This window comes from Tachyglossus aculeatus, chromosome 12 (assembly GCF_015852505.1).
Source record: "Tachyglossus aculeatus isolate mTacAcu1 chromosome 12, mTacAcu1.pri, whole genome shotgun sequence".
NCBI lineage: Eukaryota > Metazoa > Chordata > Mammalia > Monotremata > Tachyglossidae > Tachyglossus > Tachyglossus aculeatus.
Genome location: NC_052077.1, coordinates 22324778 through 22338909, shown reverse-complemented (window position 1 = coordinate 22338909; position 14132 = coordinate 22324778).

The window sequence follows — 14132 nt, the reverse complement described above, 5'->3', positions numbered from 1 at the left end:
ATAAAAAGAAAAAGGGAAACTGAAACTTTTATTTTTTCCATGTTGCTTCTCCTGTTTAACTATTAAAGTGACAATCACAATTATTATTCTCTTTCACTCTGGGGAGGTCTTCTCCAATTAGTGCCAAAATCCACTGTTGGGAAAGATAAATCCATTCAAATATATGGATTGCTTTTCTCTCCCACTCAGAAGCTTCTGTATTCTTGCCACTGGCTGCAGTGGTTGGATTTTGGGAAGAACCGGATCTTAATAAAAATCAACTGCCACAAGGATGAGACCTGTATTGCAGGGGGGATTGCTACTAGTCTTTCACTCCACATTAAAACCATCAACTCTGATGATGAGAAGGGTTTGAGCATTAACTCTACCCTGCATTCCACAATGTCCTTCTTCATTCTGATCAGGACTGTAAACATAATTAACCTTTTTAGATTAAAAACCTAAAAGTCTTCCTTGTTAACTTTTTGCCACTTGTTGATGGTGAAATTTTTTACTTCATTACACTTTAGGGAGCTACTGAAGCTACTTTGGCAGTGAGATGACATAAATAATATTTAGCATTATTATTGTTGGGCTTGAGTCTCATTTCTGCATCTCTGCAGGAATTCCAATGCTCAATCTTGCTCACTAGAAATACGGTACCTTAAAGTATGTGTGGGAGAGGTGGTGCACAGGATGACAGAAAGAAAGGTGTTAGCCCTGGGGAATAAATTGCACCAAACAAACCCAATGATGTAGGGAGGAGAGAGACCTATGGAAAAATGGATGCCCTAAATGCAACCCTCTATTTGTGAGTATTCAAATGCTTAGGTGACACACTGGTGTTGAATTGTCAGTTGGCAGAGATGCAGGGTAGGAGGTAAGAAATTAAACAGTCCTTCAATCAATGGTTTTTATTAAATGCTTACTATGTGCAGAGCACTGTACTAAGTGCTTGGGAGAGTACAGTACAGCAGAATTAGTGAGAGAAGGATACCTCATCCTCATCGTAAAATGAGGATTAAAGCTGTATGTCCTATGTGGGATCAGGGACTGTGTCCAATCTGATTATCTTGTGCCTACCCCAGTGCATAACACAATGTTTGGCACAAATAATAATACTATTTTTTAAGTGTTTACTGTGTGCCGAGCACTGTACTAATTCCTGGGGTAGATACAAGATAATCAGAACCCACCTGGGACTTATACTCTAGGTAGGAGGGAGAACAAGTTTTGAAACTCCATTTTGCAGGTGAGAAAACTGAGGCACAGGGAAGTTAAGTGATTTGCCCACAGTCAAACAGCAGACAAATGGAGCTGGGATTAGAACCCAGGTTCTCTGACTCCCAAGCATGTGCTCTTTTCACTAGGCTGACTAGTTGCTTAATAAATACAATGAAAAAAGTAATAAAGCATGAATATCACTTTAGAGCTGAGGACATTTCTTCATGTGGATGCAGCCCCTGCATTCCTTGGAATAACAACGGTTCTGTGGGGATTTATCTAGAGGAAAGTAGGGGGAGGAGAGGAGAGATTTGAGAGAGTTTAGAAAGAAATAGTCCTTTAGGAACTACAAAAGCGGGAAAATCATGTGAAAATGGAGTCTCCTGCTATTGGGTGAAAGGTGATGAACATGTTGAGGAAGAAAAAGAATTCCCAGATGATTTCTATTTGGAAGTTAGGACAAAGAGAAGTTGGCCCGTCTAAAAGTCATATTAATGAAGGAGAGTGAGATCTGGGATATCCTGGCATTTTATTAAAATCGTTACAGCACTCCTCACTAATGCTGACAGATGTATTCTGAGAAGAGATCATCATTAGTAAAATCAGCATTTGTGAACTATTGTTTCTATAGTAACAAGGGGCTGCAGCCCAACCCGATCCACAGAATCTCGATTGGCCCCAGTCTTATATTCTTATGCGATGGTCTTGCAGTTGTCAGATTCTGTGGCTCGTTATTTGCCTGATGGAATTTCTGTGCAGTTGGAATTTCCGTCGAAGTCAGGTTGTCAGCCCAGAGCTGGCTGTTGCAGCGTGAAGAACCTGGGAGAGCCATTACTGAGGTCCACACCCCGCAGATTTTACATTTCTGAAGCTCCCTCCTCTTCCCCCCTGCCCACCTCTCAGCTGCCCACAGCTTTGTCGCTGCACCTGTGGCTTTGCTTCATTTCGTCTTTCAAATGTTTCTTGCGAAGCCCTACTGACAGGACCCCACCCTCGGCTCACCATTCGGCTGCTGTCCTCCATTTCCGTCGCATGCCCCACCTAAGGAAGCTGACGTGGGATGAGCATTGCTTTGATGCTGGCAGCTAAAATTCCAGGACCTCATTGTTTGTGACCTTCATTTCCTGAAACTGCCCTAACAGACAGAGGTCGAGGGTTAATATAGAGAAGCACTGTGGCTTAGTGGAAACAGCATTTGCTTGGGAGTCAGAGGACATGGGTTCTAATTCCAGCTCTGCCACTTGTCTGCTGTGTGACCTTGAGCAAACCACTTAACTTCCCTGTGCCTCTATCTAATCTGTAAAATGGGGATTAAAACTGTGAGCCCCACGTGGGACAACCTGATTACCCTGTACCTAACCCAGTACTTAGAACGCTGATTGGCACATTGTAAGTGCTTAACAAATACCATAATTATTATTATGATTATGAAGATAGAACACAGTGCTTAAACTGTACCAGTGCTTCTTCTTTCTTTTTTTTCTTTTTTTTTTTATATGATATTTTTAAGTGCTTACTGTGTGCCAGACAGTACTAAATGCCAGGCAGATACCGACTACTCATGTTGGGCACAGTCCATTTCTCACATGGGGTGCACAAGCTGAAACCCCATTTTTATAGATGAGGTAACTGAGGCACAGAGAAGCCAATAGTCAATCATATTTATTGAGCACTCACTTTGTGCAGAGCACTGAACCAAGCACTTGGGGGAGTGCAATGTAGCAATAAACAGACATATTTCCTCCTGGTCACACAGCAGACAAATGATGGCTAGAACCCAGGGCATCTGATTCCCAGGCCCGTGCTCTTTTCAATAGGCTATGGTGCTTCTTAAGTTATTGTCATCCTCAGTGCCTTTTGGCACCCATGGGTGGAATCCCAAGACTTAGTCCGGAGCCCAGCACCTTTAGTAGAACCGCTTTTAGAGATGAGCCATGAGGACAAGGTGGCCAGGACTGACTAGATCCATGATAAGATGCCAGCAACCACTGGGGTCAAGAATCAGGAAGTAGAACATGGTGGGCTGAAGTGGACAAAATCTTTAGCCTTCAATTCTGTAAAAACACTAAAAAAGGATAGCAGAATGCCCAGATGGGAAACTGAGAGAGTTAAAACCTATGGTTAGTTGCGTGTTACATTTGAACATTTGGAGCCATGCATGCAATGAAAAGAGTAGTTACGGTGGCTCATCTGCATACTTTCTGTAGCAAAATGATTTAGACTCCTATGTAAGTGGGATAAACTTATTATGCCGTAGGTCCAAAGTGAGAATGTGGATAGATATGCACTTGAGAAGACTTGCTCCTTCAACCTTGGTGGGAAATATTGAGTCTTAGCAAAAAAACAAATCCAAAATTCTGACAGCTAAAATGTCTTTTAAATAAATGTGAAAAGTTCCTAGTACACTGTGCAATAGAGCTTTTTATGACTCAGACAAATCTTGAGTCTCCCAGGTACCGCCATACTGAGAGTTGTAATGCCCTCTGCCCACAACCCCCAGTATTCTGCATTCTGAGTGCTTTGCTGTGATTTACCAACATGGTGCTCTGGGTTTGGAGTTTGTGCATATTTCCTTTGAAGAAGCCAAGTTGACTTAGAGATGAAGTTAATCAAAAAGTTTGTAATCGTGTGCATAGAGAACCCTTGGGCAAACACTAAGAACCATAAAACCATGGAGCAAATTAAGTCTTGTTATAGAACACAGTCTGTCCTGCTTTCAGGAATACATTTCTTGCTCAATTATTTTGCACGTTGCCACCCAGACAGCTGTTTATTTGAAGGCTTGACTCATTCTGGAACCCCAGTTATTCAAAAAATGCGAAGGGTATTTCACTCTTCTTTCCATCAGCAAGTGAGAGCGAGGAGGGTACTTGTTTTTCATGAATTTTATTTTTGTGGAGGGTAAAATGTCATTCCTGGTCTTTTATATGTGGAAATGGGTAGATTTGCATCCTGTACCTCAGTCTCTTCTATCTTGCCACCAACCTCTCACCCACGTCCTGCCTCTGCCTGGACTGCCCTCCCTCTTCATATCCAACAGACAATTGTTCTCCCCACCTTCAAAGCTTAACATCTCCTCCAAGAGGCCTTCCCTGACTAAGCTTTCATTTCCTTTTCTCCAACTCCCTTCTGTTTCACCCTGATTTGCCCCCTTTATTAACACCCCCACCACCTCAGCTCCACAGCACTTAGGCTGCTATCCAAATTATTTATATTAATATCCGTTTCCCCCACTAGATCTTAAGTTCACTGTGGGCAGAAAATGTGTCTGTTAAATTGTTGTAGTTTCTTAAGTGCTTAGTACACTGCTCTGCACACAGTAGGCACCCAGTAAATATAATTGATTGATTGATTAATTAGCATTTATTAAGTATCGTGTGCAGAGTGAGCCCTGTTACAGGCTCCTTCTCCTGCCCAGTGCTCTCTTTCCATTTTACACCTGATAGATCTTTGCTCTCCCCATAGTCAAAGCCCTTCTGAAAGCACAACCCTTCCAGGAAATTTTAATTATTATTATTGTAGTAATTATAAAGCACTTTCTGTGTGCCAAACACTGCATTTACTGCTGGGATAGAATCAGGTTGGACACAGCCCTTGTCCCTCATGGGGCTGTTAGTATAAATTGGAGGAGAACAGGTATCAAATCCCCATTTGACAGATGAGGATGCTGAGGCACAGCAAAGTTGTGACTTGCCCAGGGTCACACAGCAAGCAGTTGGCAGAACTGGAATTAGAACTTAGGTTCTATGACTTTCAGGCCAGGCCTCTTTAGACCAAGGATAGTGAATATCTGTTCTCCCTTTTGCTTAGGCTGTGAGCCCCATATGGAACAGGGACTGTGTCCAACCTGATTACCTTTTATCTACCCCAGTACTTAGTACAGTGCCTGGTATATAGTAAGTTAGTCAGTCAATTGTAGTTACTGAGTACTTACTGTGTGCAGAGCACTGTACTAAGTGCTAGGGAGAGTACAATATAACAATAAACAGACACATTCCCTGGCCACAGTGAGCTTACAGTCTGGTAAGTGCTTGACAAGTACCATAAAAAAGTATTGCAGTCGTTGCCATCCCTACTGCTTCCTGGACTTTCTACCTCTGTTTGGTCCCCAAGGTAAAGTAAAGTGGCCTAGTGGAAAGAGAATGGACCTGGGAATCAGAGGCTCTGCTGTGTGGCTTTAGGCAGGTCACTTCACTTCTCTGTGCCTCAGTTTCATCATCAGTAAAATGGGGATTAAATCCTATTACCTCTTACCTAGACTGTGAATTCCATGTGGGAGAGGGACTGTGTCCAGCATGAAAACCTTCTATCTACCACAGGACTTAGACCAGTGCTTGACACATAACTCTTAGCATAACATAACACAACACTTAAAAAATACTATACAAAAAATAAACTCTGAGCAGCCAAAGGGGACTGTATTTGTCTGTTGCTTGTCTTCCTGCCTACTGCTACTGTTCCTGCTGCTCTGCTGGCTGCTGGGTTTCCCGCTCCTACTTCCAACGTAGATCAGGCCAGTCTTCTCTCCCATGTTCAAACCGGGGACCTGGGGAGCACCATCTGTTACAGTCCCATGAAATGCACCTGGCCATGGCACGTCTAAACTAGAAGACAGGGAATGATGCACATCGACTCGATGCAGTGAGCAGGAATGTCTAGCAGCAAGACATTCTGAGCCACTTTCTGGTAAAGACAGCTGAAAACCTCTCCCTAAAACTGTTCATTCTTGCTGCACTTTTTGATTTTATGTACAAGGAATATCATTTTATTCATTAAAAAGATAAAATACCTGCTCCGAGGGAGGTCCCTATGAGGCTGACAGCTCTCACTGGGGCTGACAGATTCCCTTTTAATGGGCTCTAATATGCGTGACTCTTAATTTATGATCAATAAATTTTTTTAAAGGGACAGGACTGACATTTCTAGTCTTCTGGTACTGTTTATTAGGACCCATGCTCACACCCACTTCTGACTGGAGCAGGTCTGTGGTTTGCACATAATCGACTGCTAAATGGGAGTTTAATTAACCGCTACCAGCGTACTATGATATTATGGCTGATTATATCCTTATAAAAGTCAGAAACCGTAAATAGACTGTGTGGCAGAACCGGACATCTTAGGGAATCAGATAAAAGAACTTGGGTAGCTGAAGGTGAGGGAGAGGGGAGAAGGAGCCTTGGGCTGGATCACAGAGAAGCTAACAGTAGGGCCCATCCGCTGTACTAAAGTTCCTGGGAGAATACACTGGGAAGCTAAGCACATATTCTCTGCTGTCAAGCATACTGACAACGAATGGAGAAGACAGACACACAAAAAATATTTCCAAATAGTGGATAGGAGGAAGAACAAGGATGTAACAGATAAGTGGTACCAACAGATTAAAATTAAAAAGTTGAATGAAAAATGGAATATACAACTGACTATACATAAGTGCTTAATATGAGCATTACACACAGAAGTGTTAGGAGTGGCTCTTGGGTTGATGCCTCTTGGGAAGTTGTGATGAAATCAGGGTGAGATGGGCTTTTTAAAAGGACTTAGAAGATGAGGAAAGCTCTAGCATGGTGGATTTGGTGGAGGAGGAAGGCCCAGGCTGCAGGAACATAGCAAGGGATCAGAGGCAGGAGAGTCTAAAGCAAGGTTTAGTTAGAAGGTGAATTTGGGAGACGTGAAGAGCGTACTCTGGGGAGTAGCAGGTAAAGGGATATGTATTTTAGAATTTGGGGAGAGTTGGTGAAAAGCATGCATGCCAGTGGTAAGGTGTTTCTGCTTGATGTGGAGGGAAGTGGATAGCAATTGGAGGATTTTCAGATGGGATTTCCCAGTAATTCCTTCTGAGTCAGATTGAATGTGTCAGAGGGAGGAGTAGGAGTGTGCATAGGAATGTGCTGAGGTTGTGAAGTTGGAGCAAACTTGAGACTGAGGTGAAACTTGAGTTGGAGCAAACTTGGAGCAAAATGGGACCGGAGAGCAGTAGGGTGGATAAGAAAGCCAGAGAAAGGAGAAGCTGAACAGTTAGAAGAGAGGTCAAGAGTTAGAAAAGGAACTGTAAAGATCTTTGGTTGGGCAAACCTTCAAATTTAGGAAATACCCCAGCCAAATCAAAATATCTGGTTTATCCCTCCCTTAGACTGAGACCCCCATGTGGGACAGGGACTGTGTCCAATCTGATTGTCTGTATCTATCCTAGCGCTTATCAAAATGCTTGACACATAGTAAGCACTTAAGGAATACTGACCTCATTATCATCAACCGGAAAGGAAAAGGGACAAGAGGGACACCACCACCTATCTCAGGCCCCTCAACTCATGCTGAGAAACGGTAATTCCTCAAAACCCTGGGGATGCTGGGGTCGCGGCACTAGCCAAATGGAACCCTTTGATATTGTTCAGAGGTATATAACATGCAGTAGCCAGAAGAAGTCATTTCACTCCATATCCTTACTGGGATATTTTTCCCACTGTAAGAAGAATTGAGAGACACTGGAGAGGGACCAGAGGGGATCACCAAAAATGATTAAAGGGATAGGAAGCAGGCCCAAAAAAGAAAGGTTAAAGGAAGGGTTTTTTTTTTTGGGGGGGGGGGGGGTATTTTTTGTTTTTAAATGGTATTTGTTAAGCTCTTACTATGTGCCTTCTAGACTGTGAGCCCACTGTTGGGTAGGGACCGTCTCTATATGTTGCCAACTTGTACTTCCCAAGTGCTTAGTATGGTGCTCTGCACACAGTAAGTGCTCAATAAATGCGATTGATTGATTGCCAGCACTGGGGTAGATACAAGCTAATTGGGTTAGACACAGTCTAGGTCCCACAAGGGGCTCACAACCTTAATTTACATTTTACAGATTGGGTAACTGAGGCCCAGAGAAGTGAATTGACTTGCTCAAGGTCACACAGCTGGCAACTAGTAGGGCAGGTATTAGAACCCAGGTCCTTCTGACTCGCAGGCCCATGATCTAACCACTATGCAAAACTGCCTCTCAACATGATTATCTTGTGTCTGCCTCAGTGCTTAGGATGGTGATTGGCACCTATTACCCGCTGAACAAGCACCACAAGTATTATTATCCCTCCCCCAGGTATTCAGTATTACAGGTATTACACTTTGAGCCCTGGGTGGGTCAGGGACTATGTCTGATGTGATTAATTATCTTTTATCTACTTCAGCACTTAGGACATAGCAAGCATTTAATGACACTATGATGACTATTAAGATAAAGTTAAAAGAGAACCAGGACCCTGGGGAAGGTAGAAGAGCATTCTCCTTTGGGAAATGAAATCTGAATGTGAAGCCATTTTCTTTGCTTGCTAACGTCATTTCTAAATGATTTCCAGGGACAACCAGGGCTGTGAAGTGAGTCTTGTTTGATGAGAAGATTAAGTGTGGCAGCATCAGATAACCTTTGGTGTATCGCTTTGAAATTCTTCTGCTCTCCCTCCATTGCAGTGCCAAGATCAGGACCCTAAGAGGCTTTTTCAAGATACAAGATGCAGGCATACCAGGCAAGAGTGATTTTGTGTTTTGCCATTGTTTGGGGGTGTTTGTAACTAAGAACTCAGACCCACTGTTTGGCTGATCTGAAAGCTGGGGGTTTGATGTGTGGCGGGCTGCCTCTAGGACCAGTAAACTCTCCACATATGGTCTATTCAATTTCCACCTGGAAATGAGAATTACTGACAAACTGTTCTGTTTACTACTCAATGCCCACATTTTTCTGCCTCACATTAATTTTCTAGATTTCAGAGAGGATTCGCTTCCCCCATAAAGTATCCAGAGCTTGTTCTCGCTTTTCCTTTCCTCTCCCCTCCCTCTATCCCCACCTCTAAGGTGGAAGGTTTAGTTATTGTAGACAGCAGCAGCATGGAGGACCTGACTCTAGGATTTTGAAAAGGCTAAGGGTAATATACCACCTATCTAGACATTTAAAAGACATTTAAAAATGCCAAATGTCTGTTCTTGACTGATCTGGTGAGCTTCTGAGCTTCATTACTACCTGAACTCTGTGCGAGGTGGGGTGCATTGGAAACTGCCAACAAACACAGAAAATGAAAGTCTCCGTTATTATGTGTCCATCTTATAGTTTGAACCTGAAAAGAGAACTGGGAAGGGTCTGTTGACCAGTTAGCAACCTGTCGCTGATTTATCTCCATTTAATAATAATAATAATAATAATAATAATAATAATAATAATAATAATAATAATGGTATTTGTTAAGCACTTACTATGTGCCAGGCACTGTTCTAAGCACTGGAGTAGATACAGGAAGCAGCGTGGCTCAGTGGAAAAAGCCCAGGCTTTGGAGTCAGAAGCCATGGGTTCAAATCCTGGCCCCACCAATTGTCAGCTGTGTGACTTTGGGCAAGTCATTTAACTTCTCTGGGCCTCAGTTATCTCATCTGTAAAATGGGGATTAAGACTGTGAGCCCACCATGGGACAAGCTGATCACCTTGTAACCTCTCCAGCGCTTAGAACAGTGCTTTGCACATAGTAAGCACTTAATAAATGCCATCATCATCATCATACAGGGTAATCAGGTTGTCCCACTTGGGGCTCACAGTTTTAATCCCCATTTTACAGATGAGGTAACTGAGGCACAGAGAAGTTAAGTGCCCAAGGTCACACAGCCAATAAGTGGAGGAGTCAGGATTAGAATTTATGACCTCTGACTCCCAAGCCTGTGCTCTTTCCACTGAGCCATGTTGCTTCTCTTAGCCACGCTGCTTCTCTTAAAGAACTGGTCACCAGATAATGACTGTGCAACATCACATGAGCAAGGGAGACAATATAAGATGATAGAAACCAGGGGTCTCAGTTATCTGCAAGATGATGCAGGTGAGGGTTGGGGGAAGTGCAGTTATTAGAATTAGAAGCTCTGATTTTGCATTTGTAGTGGATTACACAGTTCCCAGAGGGCCATTATTCTGTTTTGTTAATGTGTTTATCTTGCTCTATTATCCCAACATTTGGCAAACGGTTTCAGAGTCCAAACATTTAGTGTTATTGCCTACTAGGTGAACGTGGAGCTGCAAGCAGGCTCCGAGCTTGATTCGTCAAGCTAGTTATGAGGGTGTTCTGTAATTTGGTCATGGCTCTTTTATACAGCAGTCAGGCTGCATTTTGAATGCTTGATTCGTAGAGAGGAATAGCTACTGCATTATGGGCCTGGGCTGAGTGATGCCTGAAGCTCTCCACAAGATTAAAGTATGGATCTAGGAAATGACTCCTCATTTTTCTCCCAGAAGAATAGTCTGGGCTCCTAAGATGTCCCCCTTTCTCCTGATTTCTTCACTACAATCCCAATTTGGGCATGAATGTGTAAAGTCCCCTTTTCAGGTTATTTGGGACTTAAAAATGGGTTCACACAGGAGAGGATTGATCCAGCCAGCCCCTGGACTTCCAGCAGCCCCAGTTATAAAATCAGTCACCATGAATTCTAGGTGGGGTAATTTATGGGAGAAATGACCTTTACCCAGTACTTCACAAAACCCGTTCGCTTGAATGGCAATAGTGAAAATTAAACAGACGAGGTGTAGAGGGGCTTCCAACAGCATTCCAGAAAACCAGACACTTAATAATAATAATAATAATGGCATTTATTAAGCACTTACTATGTGCAAAGCACTGTTCTAAGTGCTGGGGAGGTTACAAGGTGATCAGGTTGTCCTCCGAGGGGCTCACAGTCTCAATCCCCATTTTACAGAGGAGGGAACTGAGGCACAGAGAAGTGAACTGACTTGCCCACAGTTGCACAACTGACAATTGACAGAGCCGGAATTTGAACCCATGACCTCTGCCTCTAAAGCCCGGGTTCTTTCCACTGAGCCATGCTGCTTCTCACTTCTTTGCAGACCTCTCCCCCTTCCAAACACACAGTAGTGACAGGGGGCTGACCTGCTGACTTTGGACTGTCCGGCCTAAATCTAGCTGAATGGCTCACCCTTTTTTTAAAAAAAAAAATCTTATTTGTTTCATGCTTACTGTGTGCCAAGCACAGTACTAAGTGCTGAGGTATATTGAAGATAATCAGGTTGCACTCAATCCATGTCCCACGTGGGACTCATAGTCTGAATCAACATTTTACTGATGAGGTAACTGAGGTATAGAGAAGTTAAGTGACTGGCCCAAGGCTACAAGGCAGATAAGCAGTGGAGCTGGGATTAGACCCCAGGTCCTCTGATTCCCAGGCCTGTGTTCTATCCTATAGGCCTTGCTGCTTCTTGACTGTTAGCCATCTGACCTTCCAGACTGGCCCTTAGAAGTGATGGGCCTGGAACCAAGTGAAAAGGGGAAGGCTTCTGGCCAGGTGTGCCACAAAGTGAGATACTAACCACCAAATGGCAAGGAAATTGTGTCATGTTTCCCCTTTAGCTTCTTTCTCTCCTGCCACAATCTTTGGCTCCTACAGGAAGCCCCAGTCTCTCTCAAAAGCACTTCCTAAGAAAGCTCCCTCTGGTTCCCACAGCTAGTTATCTCTAATTGGCCCAGTGATTGGGTTCATCCTAAACCCAACCTTCCAGATTTGAACCCTTCCTCTCTGCCAGACCTCCATCTACTCTTCAATTCTTTAACTTTTGTCAATTCTCCTCTCAGGCCTCAGTGTCCCATACTGATCCTCTAAGGACCTTTTTTCATTAATGGCATTTGTTAGGTGCTTACTAGCTGCCTGGCATTGTACCAAGTGCTGGGGTAGATAAAAGATAATCAGGTCGAACACAGCCTTAATCCCCATTTTACAGATGAGGTAGCTGCGACAATGAGAAATGAAGTGACTTACCTAAGGTCACCCAGCAGACAAGTAGAGGATCCGGGATTAGAACCCAGGTCCTTCTGACTTTCAGGCTCATGAGCTATCCATTAGATGACACTGCTTCTCATGTAGCAGCTTCTGGATTCAGCAGCTTCGAGAACTCAGCGGTAGGTAGTTGAGTTGTAAATTCCTACCCAACAAAATTCAGTGACCGGCTGGAATAGACCAGGAAACACAAAGAAAAAACAGAAAGCCCAGATCTCTGTCCACTCAACACAGGGAGCAGGTGGAGGGACAAAGAGACAGGAAAGATCAGGTGAATGGATGATTCCATGAGAGTTTCTTTCAATAGCTGTCCAAACACAAGGCTTTCAAAGTCACTTTGCTTCTGACTGTTCATATGTTTAAAGACTAATTAACTCTGACAAGCTGACCAGTAGAAAAAAAAATTCATCCACTTGACAAGATGACTGATGGTTCTGTGCAGTTGCAGTGTCATCTTTGAGAAAGATGTGACAAGTGTAAGTTCTAATTAATTAGATAAGCTTTGCAATACAGTCATCCCTTGCAAACTACAAAGCGCTACACCCAGCCGACAGGGTGCCTCAAGTTTACCTTAGTTTCTGAATGTGCTGAGATTTGTTTACCCAACAGAACTGTGCTCAACATTAGGCAATTGCTGCTTTAATTTGTTTCCCAAAAGTGGATTTGCATACTTCGAACATTTGATTTGGAATGTGAATTTACTTCTTCAAGTAAACATATTTAAGTTGTTTTGACAAAAAAGAGGTCAATGGACCAAAAAAATCAATGAATGGTATTTACTGAGTGCTTACTGTGTGCAGAGCATTGTACAAGCGCTTGGGAGAATACAATATAACAGAATTGGGAGATGTGTTCCCTGCCCACAAGTAGCTTACACTCTAGAGGGTCAATTTGTCCTAAATAATAATAATTGTGGTATTTAAGTGCTTACTATATAAAAAAACACTGGGTTAGCTACAAAATGATCAGGTCCCACATGGGGCTCACAGTCTATGAGGGAGAACAGGTATTGAATTCTCATTTTGCAGATAAGGGAACTGAAATATTGAAATATAGAGAAATTAAGTGACTTGCCCAAGGTCACACAGCATGTATGTGGCAGAGCGCAGGATTAGAATCCAGGTCATCTGACTCCCAAGCCCTTGCTCTCTTTCCAGTAGGCCACACTGCTTCAAATGTTCTCTACATCCTTGCAAGAACTTCTCCTCAATCAATCAATCAGTGGTATTTATGGAGCGCTTACTATGTGCAGAGGACTGTACTAAGTGCTTGGGAGAGTACACACAACAGAATTAGCAGTCATGTTTCCTGCCCATAAGGAGGTTCTCCTCCCTCCAAATAATTGGAAAAATAAAATGAAGAAATGACCATAACCCATTGCAAAGTCCACCAAAGCCTATGCTGAGCAAAGGAGCAGAAGCTGGCTGTGGTGAGGAGCATTTAAAAGGTGTGCAGAGATTGATTTTGGTTCTCTGGTGCTTTTGAGGAAAGAGAAACCCAGCATTAAGAGTGAAGGCTAAGTAGTAAGGGTGGGGGACTCAGTGAGGGCTTAGTACAGTGCTCTGCACACAGTAAGCGCACAGAAGCAGTGTGGCTCAGTGGAAAGAGCACGGGCTTTGGAGTCAGAGGTTATGGGTTCAAATCCTGGCTCTGCCAATTATCAGCTGTGTGACTTTGGGCAAGTCACTTAACTTCTCTGTGCCTCAGTTACCTCATCTGTAAAATGGGGATTAAGACTGTGAGCCCCCTGCGGGGCAATCTGATCACCTGATTTTGTACAGTGCTCTGCACATAGTAAGCGCTCAATAAATACGATTGATGATGATGATGATCACCTTGTAACCTCCCCAGTGCTTAGAACAGTGCTTTGCACATAGTAAGAGCTTAATAAATGCCTTATTATTATCAGTAAATATGATTGAATGAATGAATGCAGGGAAGGTGCAGAGCTAAGACACAATCCTCTCTGGAACTCAGGAATACCCAGGCACAGCTCAGTAAACTATGTTTTGCTTTGGTAGGGAAGCATTTGGCTGCGACTTTCCTTCCATTTTCTACATGTAATTGAAAACGGAATGTAACAACTGACCCGGAAAACCATTAATCTAATAAAACTGATATTTCTCCTGGCAGCA